Consider the following 13,668-nt stretch of genomic DNA (forward strand, 5'->3'; position numbering starts at 1 on the left):
TGCAGGCAGATTCTTTACTGTCTGAGCCACCAGGAAGAACTAAGGCCCACCCAAATAATCCAGGATGATTTTCTCATCATGAGAGCCTTAATCACATCTTTAAAGTCTCTTTTACCTTGGAAGGTAACATATTCTTGGGTTCTGGGGATTAGAAGATGGATGTCCTTGGGAACCATCATTCTGTGGGCCATGTCACCTTTAAGTTCACAATCTGGACCTTAATGTAGGAGCTTTCTCCCCCTGCTTTCTTTGTCAGTTCACGTGCATGCTAAGTTGCTTCAGTTGTGTCCAACTCTTTGCGATCCCATGGGCCGTAGCCCGCCAGGCTCCTCTGTCCATGAGATTCTCCAGGCAAGAATACTGGAGTGGGTTGTCATTTTCTTCTCCAGGGGATCTTGACCCAGGGATCGAACCCACATCTCCTGCATTGGCAGGTGGGTTCTTTACCAACAGAAAAGCCTTTACCACCTGGAAAAGCCTGGTACCAAACTGAGGAGAGGCATGGGAAGATCCTCGGAGGAGGGAATGGCTCCCCACGCCAGTATTGTTGCCTGGGAAATCCCATGGGCAAAGGAGCCTGGTGGGATAAAGGCCATGGGGTCGCATAGGACTCGGACACGACTGAATCACCTTAGCACAGAGGCACCCATGTGACCAAGGAGATACAAATGAGATGCATTTGTGCTGAAGTTGAATTTATAGTGAACCCCCCAACGAAATGGAGGTCTTGCATGTGGTTTTCATCCTGACTTGGTTGGGAAGCTGACAGTTGAAAGAGAATAGATGGAAAGTATGGCTGGTCTCTGGGGAGTGACCTGCTATGCTGGATCCTTTTTTTTGGGATAATGTCAGTAGCCTCTAGGTCATAGATGGTATAACTTGGGTTTTGTGCCTGGTCACTTAACTAACCTATAAACCTATTCTTTGACTCATCTGAAGATTCTGAGAGCTACATATTATCCTGGACTAAATTCCTTTTCTGCTTAAATAGCCAATTTGCTGTAGTTAGGAGTTAACAACCCTGAATAATGTAATTTATCACAATAAGGACCATCTAATGTGGTCCAAGTTAGAGCCACAGGCATGCATCAGTGTTTAAAAAGCAGCATGGTAGTGCCCTAATCAAGGAAATAAAGCATAAACACCTCATCCAAAACCCCCATCCTAATATTCTCTGGAATCTAAAAATAAAATCTTTACTTCTCAGTTCCTCAGCTGGATACTTCCCCTGTTCCAGATTAGTAGCTTATTCATGGCTTTATTAGTAACATGAAGATATTGACTTTTTCTCTGCTCACTGAATAACAAATCAATTCTTTCTAGTATAAGTTTCTTTCTCTCTCCTAAAACTGGAGTAGAATTGTTTGTATTTCTAAATTTCTAGACCTACCCTCCGGTTGTTTCTTTTAAAAAGATTTTATTAAAGGTCTTTATAGAGCAACATCCAGACTCCAAATCTAGTGGCCAAGGAGACCACTATTATGCTGTGAGTGCTGGCTGGGGCATGGCAGGTAACTCTGGCTTCCCACCCTTCTCTTCGGAGGTGGGGGTGGTGGGCAGTATTTCATCTTTGGGTTCCAGACTGTTGATGTGACCAGGCAGAGGCTTCTTGCATGCGTGCATGCTGAGTCGCTTCAGTCATGTCCGACTGTTTGTGACCCTGTGGACTGTAGCCCACCAGTCTCCTCTGTCCATGGGATTCTCCAGGCAAGAATACTGGTGTGGTTGCCATGCCCTCCTCCAGGGGATCTTCCCAATCCAAGGATTGAACCTCTGTCTCTTAAGTCTCCTGCATTGGCAGGCTGGTTCTTTACCACTACCCCTGGGAAGCCCTAGGGACTTCTAAGGGCCAGTCTTATCAGTTGAGTCCTAAGGCAGCATGATCTTCATCTTGATGTCCAGCACAATCTGTCTGAGCAGCACATGGCACACAGCAGTGTCAACATCACAGTTAACAGGGTCCTCACTGTGGACCATCAGGCCATCCACAAACTTCATGCATTTAGCTCTCTGTCCTTGGAGTTTCCCAGACACCACGACTTCACAGTCCTTGACTCTACTCTCCGTGATGAACCACAGCATACCAGAACAGGCCCTAGCACTGCCAGGCCTCCTGGGAGCTTGTAACGCAGACACAATGCCTGGGCAAGGATAGACAGACCTCTTGTGGCCGCCTTTCCAGCATAAAGTTCTACGCTGCCCTTAGAGAAGCCAATCTCTCCTGAACCACCAAGAACATTCTGTATCCTGGTGGCCAAGATAATGATTTCTGTCCTGATTGATGTAACTTGGACTTCAACCCCAGAGTACCCATCTTCAGCCAGCTCTCACATGAGAAACTCGTTCAGTTGAGCTTTGAAGATGCCATCAGTGACAAACTTCCTCTTCTTGGAAATCTGCACCACCATCTTGCCTTCATGCTCTGCTGAAAGGAAAGTACCCTCTGGTTCTTAATTTAGCTGATTTTTCTTTGGAAGCTCAAAGATGGCAGTTTTGACTGTTTACTCCCAAATTCTTAGAGGTACCTGACTTGTGTAGTTACATTTTCTTTTTAGATTTTTTTCTTTGTTAACAGCTTTCTCCCCTTATTTGTTTACATCTATAGAACTCCGGGAGTTGGTGATGGACAGGGATGCCTGGTGTGCTGCGATTCATGGGGTCACAAAAAGTTGGGCACAACTGAGCGACTGAACTGAACTGAACTGATAGAATACAATGAGTGAAAGTCACTTGGTCATGTCCAACACTTTGTGACCCCACGGACTACACAGGCCATGGAATTCTCCAGGCCAGAATACTGGAGTGGGTAGCTTTTGCCTTCTCCAGGGGATCTTCTCAGTCGAGGGATTGAACCCAGTCTCCTGCACGGCAGATGAATTCTTTACCAGCTGAGCCACCAGGGAAGCCCCTATAGAATAGATTGACTATAGAATAGAATTAAACATGCATTCAGAAAATAATTTCTTGGATCATGATAAGAGACTGAAGGTTTCTGGTTCAAGAAGGCAAAGTAGGAGGAGCGTGACCTTGCCTCCTTCTATGAATGCACCAAATCAACTGCTATGCTTGGAACAATTTCCTCTTGGGGCAGAGTGGTGGGGGGAAGGTAATAAGATATGGAGTATTGCTATCACATCACAAGTCTGTATCTAGTAGACAATAATGGATGAAAAATAATAAGCACATATTGAAACTACTAATCAAGGTAGTTGAGGTGAAGGAAGCTATCTTCTACTTTTGTAGAAATTTAGATGGCATTCTGTGACATTTTGGCAAATTTTAGAGGTGTAAAGCTTAGCTAAAAACAGCTTTCAGGCTCCAGTTATTAATAGACTCATCTTTAGTGAACCAAAATAATAGTTTTCACATGTAAAACCAAGGTCCCCTAGCAGTTCTTCTGTGCTGAATTTTTCCCAAGCCCGTGGACTCTGCAATTACTAAGGTTTAAGGTGGTGTATGACAGTTTGATAAGTAGGACAGTAACATACAACTGTGATCAAATCATAGCCCTTCCACACTGAAGGTAGTTTGAAAAATACCCTTTCTTTGATCTCTTTCAAGTGAAACTAATGAGTGTTTATTTATCAGACACTGACAACATGCCCGACATTTTCATAGATCTTACCAGAAATAAAAGAAAAAACTCCCAAGGTCTTGCCTTCTCAGGAATTTAAAATTTAATTGGAGAAGGAACATTTTTATTTAAGGAAAACTAAGGAATGAAATGGGCTTCCCTAGTGGCTCAGACTGTAAAAAATTCACCTGCAATGCTGGAGATGTGGGTTCAGTCTCTGGGTTGGGAAGATCTCCTGGAGAGGGGAATGGCTACCCACTCCAGTGTTCTTGTCTGGAGAATTCCATGGACAGAGGAGCCTGATGGGCTATTGTCCATGGGGTCACAAAGAGTCAGACATGACTGAACAACTAATCACACCAGCACAGAAAGAGTAAAATATGACCATGTGTGGAATTGAATGCAAAACCGAGGGCTACAGACTGTGTCTTACCTAACTTAGGAGTTTAGACAAAGGACAGAGGAATGATGGCTAGAGGGAGCCATTTGAGAGGGTTTTCTTGAGAATGGTTATGATGTAGGCTTCTTCTCCAATTAAATTAGAATATGAATTAAATAATATACATGTGAATTAAATGCATGTTTAATAGAATATGAATTAAAGAAGGCTAGCACTTTCAGGATAAGAAGTAATCCAATCAGATTAAATCAAGAAAAATAAAAACCACTTAAGATATTTCCAGCAGAGAGGTATTTAATATAGGGAATTAGGTTTCAACATTATTAGAGGGAATTTGCTGGTGGTCCAGTGGCTAAGGCCCCACGCTCCCAAGGCAGGGGGCTCAGGTTCGATCCCTGGTTGGGAAACTAGATCCTATATGCGGCAACTAAGACCCAGTGCAGCCATATAAATAATTTTTTAAAGAAAGCTTAAAATAGTTATTGGAAAGGTTGGGGGAACAGAAAAGGAAGTGGTGTTCTCAGACGTAAGTAACTACAGGGAAATACAGCCAGACGTGCAGTCCTGAATCCCTGCCTCTCAAGCGTCCTGTGATGGTCTGTTACTTCACTCTAGCCCGGGTGTAGTGCACCCACCAGGGATCTTTGTAGCTACTGTGATGGCCTGAATAAGAAAGGTTCCTACTTGTCTTCAACCCTCTAATCTCACGAGACAGCGTCTTGTTGGCAGAACCTTAACTGAACCTGATAGCAAAGGAGTCTGAAATGCAGCCTCTGGTCTTCTAGCCCCTGCTAAGCACCAACAACAGACACTACCTGGTGAGATGTGGCATGGTTGATGCAAGTGCTATTTTAGAAAGATTTCTCTGGTAGTAACTGAAGTCCCAGGTCCCCACTGATGCTCCTCCCTACCCCCTCCCAACCCTACTCTGCATGCTAAGTTGCTTCAGTCATGTCAGACTATTTGTGATTCTATGGACTATAGCCCTCCAGGCTCCTCTCTGTCCATGGGGATTCTCCAGGCAAGTGGATTGCCATTTCCCACTCCAGGGGATCTTCCTGACCCAAAGATCAAACTCACGTCTCCTGCATTGGCAGACAGGTTCTTTACCATTAGCACCACCTGGGAAGCCCAAACCATACTCTATCCCTTTTCAACTGTCTTTGGGTTTTTGCATACTTGTTTTTACATCTTAGTTTTATCTCCTTAACTGGATTTTTAAAGTCTGGGAGCACAACTTCATTTATTAATAAATAGCAGTTTACTGTACAAGAAACAAAATACCTTTGCAATGTTGATGGCAGAGCAGTGGACAAGATACCCATGATCTGCTCTAAGAAGGTTATGGTTTAGGGGAGGAAGGTGAAGATATAGAAATAAATGGATATTTCATATTACAAGGTGATAAGTCCTATGAGGAAAAAGTAGGGTTAAATGATAGATAAGGACAGTGGTGGGGGTGTGGAGAGGCTATTTTAAATGTGGTAGCCAGGCAATGGCACCCCACTCCAGTACTCTTGCCTGGAAAATGCCATGGACAGAGGAGCCTGGTAGGCTGCGGTCCATGGTGTCATGAAGAGTCGGACGCAACTCTCACTTTTCACTTTCATGCATTGGAGAAGGAAATGGCAACCCACCTCAGTGTTCTTGCCTGGAGAATCCCAGGGATGGGGGAGCCTGGTGGGCTGCCGTCTATGGGGTCACACAGAGTCGGACACGACTGAAGTGACTTAGCAGCAGCAGCAGCAGCAGCAGCAGCCAGGGCAGGGTTTTCTAAGAGGCCCTGTAGGATATGAGAGGGGGAGCCAGGTACATATCTAGGGAGAGAGGTTTCCAGGCAGAAAAAATAGCAAAGTTAGAGTTGATCCTGGCTGGAGGGAAGCCAAAGAGTCCAGTGATGCTGGAAGGAAGAGAGCACGGGAAGGTGGTTAGAAATAAGATCAGAGTGGGGGCAGGGATGGGAAACGATGTGTCAGACAGACATGTAGTTTTTGCATTCTTCACAGAGTTGCTTTCAATTGGGAAGACAACAGTTAACCTCAATTTTCAAATCCAACACCCACTTCTCCAACATTATCTTTTTCCCTTTTGTATTTTATTTTCCCTTCTCTCTGATGCAAGTCTGTAGCTATATTTATTTTTCCTTTTATTAAATTGCAAGGACCACTTGCCAGAATGAAGTATACTTGGGTTATTCCTGTGAGAACGTTGCCTTAGCAACAAGGCAAATCTTACCCATTTCAGCTAAAGCTTATCAATAAAGCAGTCTCATAAGAGCCTAATGTTCGCATCATTACACGTCTGTTATGCTTTTTCCTCTGTCCTTCAACCATGGCAATTCTCAGATTAATTAAGCAAATGCAGATTGACTGAATGGCTCCACAGTCGCAGTCACTCAAAAACAGTAATACTAGAATGATCGTTAAAAATCACAGTGGACAACCCCAAGTTACCATATTGTTTTTGTTTCCTAGCTCTGCCACGGCAAATTCTTATCCCTTCCAGGCAGAAGCTTGAGGGTTCCATGTTGAACATCTGTCATCTATTTAGACTGGCCAGTGTTCATTACTTAGAAACCTCAGGCAACAATAAAGCAGTGTTTGGAAGGAGGAAGAGTTATCCACTCTTGCCAACTGCTGTTTAAGAATTGAACAGGTATGAGCGTCCCTGAAAGTCAAAATAAAGTAACAGAAATACATCTCAAAATTTTCATGTTAAAACTTAAGTTACCTCAACCCCCTGAAATAAATTATTTAATTTATGGTAAAAATAAGCAAATGCACTGAAATTTTTTGTTATAAGTTGTGCCTCTTGTTTAAAATATTTATGAAAAATTTTAGGAAGATTTGTCTTAGCTTAGAGGAATAGTACAGTAGTACATATATCTTTCTCTCTGAAAAAGCAAAGAAAGTGAAAGTGTTAGTCACTCAGTCATGTCCCATTTTTTTCGACTCCATGGACTATAGCCTGCCAGGCTCCTCTGTCCATGGAATCCTCCGTCAAGGGTATTGGCGTGGATAGCCATTCCTTTTTTCAGGGTATCTTCCTAGCTCAGGGACTGAACCTGGGTCTTCTGCATTGCGGTTACTATCTGAGCCACCAGGGAAACCCATTTATTTATCTATCTAGCATCAACTTATCTATTGACTGATTGACTGGAATTAAAGGCCAGACTGGTAGACTGGAACTTCAGGTAAGAGCTGAGGTTTCACTGTTCAGTCTACACTCCTCAGGACAGCAGGTCAGAAACAGGCAGAGTTTCTATGTTACAGTTTTGAGAGAATTTCTTCTTCTACAAGAAACCTCTAAATGATTGAATATTTGTTGCTGTTGAGTCACTAAGTCATGTCCGACTATTTGCAACCCCATGGACTGCAGCACACCAGGCTTCCCTGTCCTCGGCTGTCTCCCAGAATTTGCTCAAACTCATGTCCATCCAACCATCTTATCCTCTGTCACCCACTTCTCCTCCTGTCCTCAAACTTCCCAGCATCAGAGTCTTTTCCAGTGAGTCAGCTTTTTGCATCAGTGGCCATAGCATTGGAGCTCTAGCTTCAGCATCATTCCTTCCAATGAATATTCAGGGCTAAGTAACTTTAGGATTGACTGGCTTGATCTCCTTGATGTTCAAGGGACAATCAAGTCTTCTCCAGCACCACAATTCAAAAGCATCAATTCTTTGGCCTTTAAACTTTATTATGGTACAGCTCTCGTACCCATATGTGACTGCTAGAAAAGCCACAGCTTTGACTATATGAACCTTTGTTAGCAAAATGATGTCTCTGCTTTTTAATACCTTGTCTAGGTTTGTCATAGCTTTTCTCCCAACGAGCAAGAGCCTTTGAATTTAATGGCTGTAGTCACCATCTGCAGCGATTTTGGAACCCAAGAAAATAAAATCTGCCACTGTTTCTCCACTTTGATTTTGGCCCATCGCATTATGAAGAATAATCTGCTTACTCAAAGCTTTTTGATTTAAATGTCAATCACATCCTCAAATACTTTCAAAACATCTAGACTAGTGTTTGATCAAAGAATTCAGTACTGGAGCCTAGCCAAGTTGACATGTAAGATTAATTATCAAAAAGCTCGAAATAAGAGATTTGAGGTTGATAGTTCTAGTTTCCTAAAGGTAAATTCATTTCTTAAAATATGAGGGAGGGAATAAAAAAGAAGTGAAACTAAGAAGTAAAAGAAATATGGCAGATAGAATAATTGTGATTATAATTATTCTAGCAACTTCCTTATCCTTCATTTTTTTCTCATTTCCTTAATTATAACCCTTCTGTATGGTAAAACAATTAGGGAAGCATATTCTAGAAGCTGAATAAGAACTTGCTTCATAACTATTTTTATGTAGTACTGTCACGTGAAAAAATAACCTTATTCTCTGAGAACAGAAAACTACTGCATAGCCTGGATAAAATTAAAATCTATGCATTTTGAGACTTTTTTCAGCTAAGAGAATTAATGCTTTCCATTAATGTGATATGGTTTGCTTAAAACAAACAATGCCTTGTTTTGCCAATAAGAGTGTATAAATGACTAAAATCAATCAGTTAGTGTTGGGTTTTGGCCCTATAAGATGTCTCTCAAAGGCTTACATGATTATAGCTTGTGTGATTTTTGCAGTTTTCCATGATTATCAGTTTCTATCATTAGATGATCTTCTCTTGCAAAACTGGAGCTCATGCCTTTCATGTTTTGGTAACGTTCTCACCCACCTGATAGAGTTATTACCGATACTGGAATTATAAAGACATTGGGGACCCAGAGGATTGCCAGGCTATGACAGTTAGTTTTATGTATCAACTTGCCTGGGCTATATTACTCAATTATATAATTGTGAAAGCATTTTGTACATGTGGTTAAACTCCACAATCAACTAGCCTTATTTATTTGATAAAAATGTAGAATCATTTTAATCCAAATTAAAATTAAAAATTGAATTAAAAATAAAATGAAATTTACTTAAAAATAAAAGTTAAACTAAATTAAAAATTTCAATGGAAAGGGGATTAAGAGGTACAAACTACTATGTGAAGAATAAGTTAGAAGGGTATACTATACAGCATAGGAAATATAACCAATATTTTATAATAACTATAAATGAAGTATAATTTTTAGATATTATGAATCACTATGTTGCAAACCTGAAACTTAATATTGTAAATCAACTATATATCAATTAAAAAATGCACAATCAATTAACTTTAAGTAAGGGTGATTACCCTTGATAATATAAGTAGGCCTCAGCCAGCCAATAAATTGAAGCTCTTAAGACTGAAACTGATTTCTTGCATGAAGAAGAAATTGTGCCTCAAGACTGTAAACTAGAAATCCTGCCTGAATTTTCAGCTTGCCACCTGCTCTATGGAGTTCAGATAAACTCCTCAAACATGTAAGTCAATTTCTTGAAATAAAGTTCCCCTCAAAAAGTATATATATACACACACACACATATATGTATATTTACACATACATCCTTATATATGTATATACTGGTTCAGTTTTGTGGTGTGTGTGTGTTCAGTTGCTCAGTTGTGCCCGACTCTTTTCAGCCCCATGGACTGTAGCCCACCAGGCTCCTCTGCCCATGGAATTTTCCAGACAAGAATACTGGAGTGGATTGCCATGACCTTCTCCAGGAGATCTTCCTAATCTAGGGATCTAACCTGAGTCTCTTATGTCTCCTGTATTGCCAAGGGGATTCTTTTTCACTAGCACCATCTGGGAAGTCTGTTTCTTTGGAAAACCCTTCAAGATACTCACTAGTATTACTTTTTTTTTTTTTTTTGACTCATTCATTTGCATTATTGAACTTGGAATGTATCTGTTAAAGCTCAGTGTCTATATGACATTGCCTAGTCTAATGGGCATAAGAAGTCATTGAAGTCATGATGCTGTGGATATATTTGTGTAGACTAAACAGCTATTTTGAACTGTGGTGTTGGAAAAGACTCTTGAGAGTCCCTTGGACTGCAAGGAGATGAAACCAGTCCATCCTAAAGGAAATCAATCCTGACTATTCATTGGAAAAACTGATGCTGAAGCTGAAGCTCCAATCCTTTGGCCACCTGATGCGAAGAAGTGGCTCGCTGGAAAAGACCCTGATGCTGGGAAAGACTGAAGGCAGGAGAAGTGGTATGACAGAGGATGAGATGGTTGGATGGCATCACTGACACAATGTACATGAATTTGAGCAAGCTCCAGGAGTTGGTGATGGACAGGGAGGCCTGGCGTGCTGCAGTCCATGGGGTTGCAATGAGTCGGACGCAACTGAATGACTAAAGTGAAACGGCTATTTTACTAGGAATGGCTAATAACTCACAAAATCATTTGCAAGTTGGATTAAATGTAGGGTTTATTAAAACTAGACAGTGTCATCTTATAAAATTAATTTATATAAATTTGGCTGTGAGAGTTAACCTTCAAAGTATTAATTGTCAAATACGCCACTGAGTTGACCCTCTAGTAAAAAAAGAAAAAAAAATGATATAATGGCAATGCCTAAAATCATCTATCTGCAAATTATATAAGATCCCTCTGCAAATGGAGGCAAATCAGATGGGTGAAGTTCAAAGCTTGGTAAGGTTCCCTGTGTGAAATTTCAATACCTTAAAAAAGGATGTCAGAACCTGAGCTTGGTTTAAAAACAAATACCAGCTGGGGGATGTGGCTTAGTTTTCTGATGGAAAATACTAAGATAGAGAATAGCACAGATGCTCAGGGTATGAACTAATCAGGGAACCTTCTCAAAACTACCCTCCGTAGATCTATCCGAGGTGCTGGGTATAAGAGTCATTCTTTGTATGATTCAAGACTTGCAGACACAAATATGCAGTCTTAGGAAGCTCAGCCTGGAGCCACTTTGTGACAGAGAGCAGAAGACTGGCAAATGCTTCTTGAAAGTAGATTTGCTGTGCATGGGTTAAAATACATGATTTTACAAATTATCACAAGGGCCACCAAACCCACAGATTTACTACTCATATAAAATGTTCTGCTTTCTTGAGGTAACCAGTGAAATTTGGGGAGGCTGACATATGTTTATTTACAACAAGTCAAGCAAGCTAGGTCAAGGAACTACAGGCTTAGAGGTGAGGATTCTTGGATGATGTGAATTAAATTTGGCATACTGACCTCTTTCTGCTGACAGTCCCTCTTTCGAAGGTCACCATCTCTCATTGTCAAGTCTGGTGACTTTCCATGTGCTGTTATTCTCCAGGGCTTCTGAAGAAGTTACTCCTCTAATACTTTGATTACTGACACTTCCTTTCCTCGATTTTTGCTTTCTCTTCTCTGTTGATTCCTGTCTTTCTCCCACTCTAATTTGCTCTGGGGCTTTATTCTTTACAGAATGAAAATTACGAGACTTTCAAGAAAGGCCTTAGCACCAAAATAAAGTCATTTTAGGGGATATTTTTTTCATCGGTGGGAATATAGATTTCCTAGTTCCAACTTTTTGTATTCTCCCCTCCTCACCCTTTAGTGAAGAAGAGGGCATTCTAAAATCATAATAAAACGTGGAATCGTGTTGCACTGAAGGGTCTGGAAGATCTCTACTGAGTTCTTCTATGAGAAACAGATGGAGACTCCCAACGCAAAGGATGGAGGTAGGGACTTGGGTCCCAGAGGCTGGGTGGGCCTGGAGCATGTGTTGGGACTCATGGGCTGTTTCAAACAGATCTGAAATGTGGGAAGAACAGAAGTGAGAAGTGAGCTGCAAGTCCTCTTCTTGAGGCCCCTGGGAGCCCCACTGTGTAGGGACTGAAGGGAAAGGGGAAAAGGATAGGAATGCTTTCACACATCCTTCACACTTGGCGTATTTGTGAATGACTGGTTTTTCACCTGGGATAAGACAGTGCCCACCTGCTTCTCCTGCCACTGCATAGCTGGAGGAGATCTCACTCGTGTGCATGGAGCACCATCTCTTGTCTGTGGGAACCATTGGCGATGCAGCGGTTATTCTAATCTCTCACCTTCTCTCATTTCACCAAAGTGTCACCTCTATATGTCTAAGTACCTTCCAGATGGATGTCTTAGATATCCCCATGCTTGAAGGAACTCAACCCACCCCCAACTGTCCCTGTCCTTCCCATTCTCTCTAATGTGTCTCCTGCTCCTGATTCTCAAAAATATCATGATTCTCCCAACTGAGAGGATGGAATAGATTCCCAAATTGGAGTCTGGCTCCTCTTTTCTGTTTGATGACTCATGGATTTGGTCTGTGTTGAGTTCTGTGGTTTGTTGGTTTGGCTCTTATCCTGTCTCTATATCCTCTTTTCCATTAACTTTGTGGAAACCCTCATCTAAACCTTCTTTGCCTCGTGCCTTCTGATTGTTGTCTCCCTCATTCCTCTCCACTCCAAGCTGAATACTTTAGCTAGATTTACTTTCTTCAGAGAAATTCCTCTTATCTTGCCATTGCTATTCACAAACATTTATATCCACCTGTCTGGTTTCCAGAGCCTCAAGTTCTAGCTATGTTGTCCAAGCATTCTTTTTTTGGCCACTTTGAGTGACATGTGGGATTTTAGTTCCCCAACCAGGGATTGAACCTGTGCCCCCTGAACTGGGAGTACAGAGTGTTATCCACTGGATCACCAGGAAAGTCCCTATGCAAATATTCTTGTTTCTCCAGCACAACCTCTGCACTCGCCTAAAGCCTTGGGGACAAACCTTGCTTACCCTTACCTCACTGTTTTTCTTCTTCATCTTCATCCCTGCCTGTATCAATGATGACTTTAAGTTCTCGCAATCCCCTCTCACTGCTTTCAAACCCAGCGAGCATTATTTCCTTTGCATTCTTATTGCTCGGTATTATGTATAATACGCTTTAGTACATCCTTATGTTTCCTCTTTGCTGAGTCATGTCCGACTCTTTACAGTCCCCCGGACTATAGCCCACCAGGCTCCTCAGTCCATAGGATTTCCCAGACAAGAATACTAGAGTGGGTTTCCATGCCCTCCTCCAGGGGATTTTCCAGAATGAGGGATCGAACCCACAACTCCTGCATTGATAGGCAGGCTCTTTATCACTAGTACCACCTGGGAAGCCCAAGTAAATTGTTACTAGAGAGGAAACCTGGGCTTCCCAAGTGGTGCTAGTAATAAAGAACCTGCCCGCCAATGCAAGGGACTCAGGTTTGATCCCTGGGTGGGAAAGATCCCCTGAAGGAGGGCATGGCAACCCACTCTAGTATTCTTGTTGGGAGTATTCCATGGACAGAGGAGTCTGGTGGGCTAAAGTCCATAGGATCACAAAGAGTCAGACACGACTGAAGTGACTTACCACACATGTACCCATTTATTTGCTGTGTATGCTGAATAGTGTGTTAGGCACTGGATATATGGTGATAGAAGGGTAAGAGGCTTATGGAAGCTTCCTGATAGAAGAGACCCAACTGTGATGTTGGGTCTAGTTCCATTTCAGTAAATCTTTAATCCAATTTTCTGTTGAAGGGTGGAGCTGTGTTCCTCTCCTGTTATTTACCGGGGGCCAAACTATGGTGGAAGTAATGAAGATAATGGCAACTTCCCTCAAAAGGTCCCATGCATGCACTGCTACTCTCAGTACCCCCAGCCCTGCACAGGCCACCGCTGACCCACGCCTCTGCTGGAGACTCCTGGACACTCACAGGCAAGTCTGGGTCAGTCTCTTGTGGAGTGACTGCTCCTTTCTCCTGGGTCC

At 42.1% G+C, this 13,668-nt stretch overlaps 1 pseudogene; it reads right to left on the reverse strand.

Moving 5' to 3' along the window:
* Positions 1–1,402: 1,402 nt before the first annotated feature.
* Positions 1,403–2,408, reverse strand: LOC120879464 (annotated as a pseudogene).
* Between the last annotated feature and the right edge of the window lie 11,260 nt (positions 2,409–13,668).

This window comes from Oryx dammah, unplaced genomic scaffold (assembly GCF_014754425.2).
Source record: "Oryx dammah isolate SB20612 unplaced genomic scaffold, SCBI_Odam_1.1 HiC_scaffold_20, whole genome shotgun sequence".
Classification (NCBI taxonomy): domain Eukaryota; kingdom Metazoa; phylum Chordata; class Mammalia; order Artiodactyla; family Bovidae; genus Oryx; species Oryx dammah.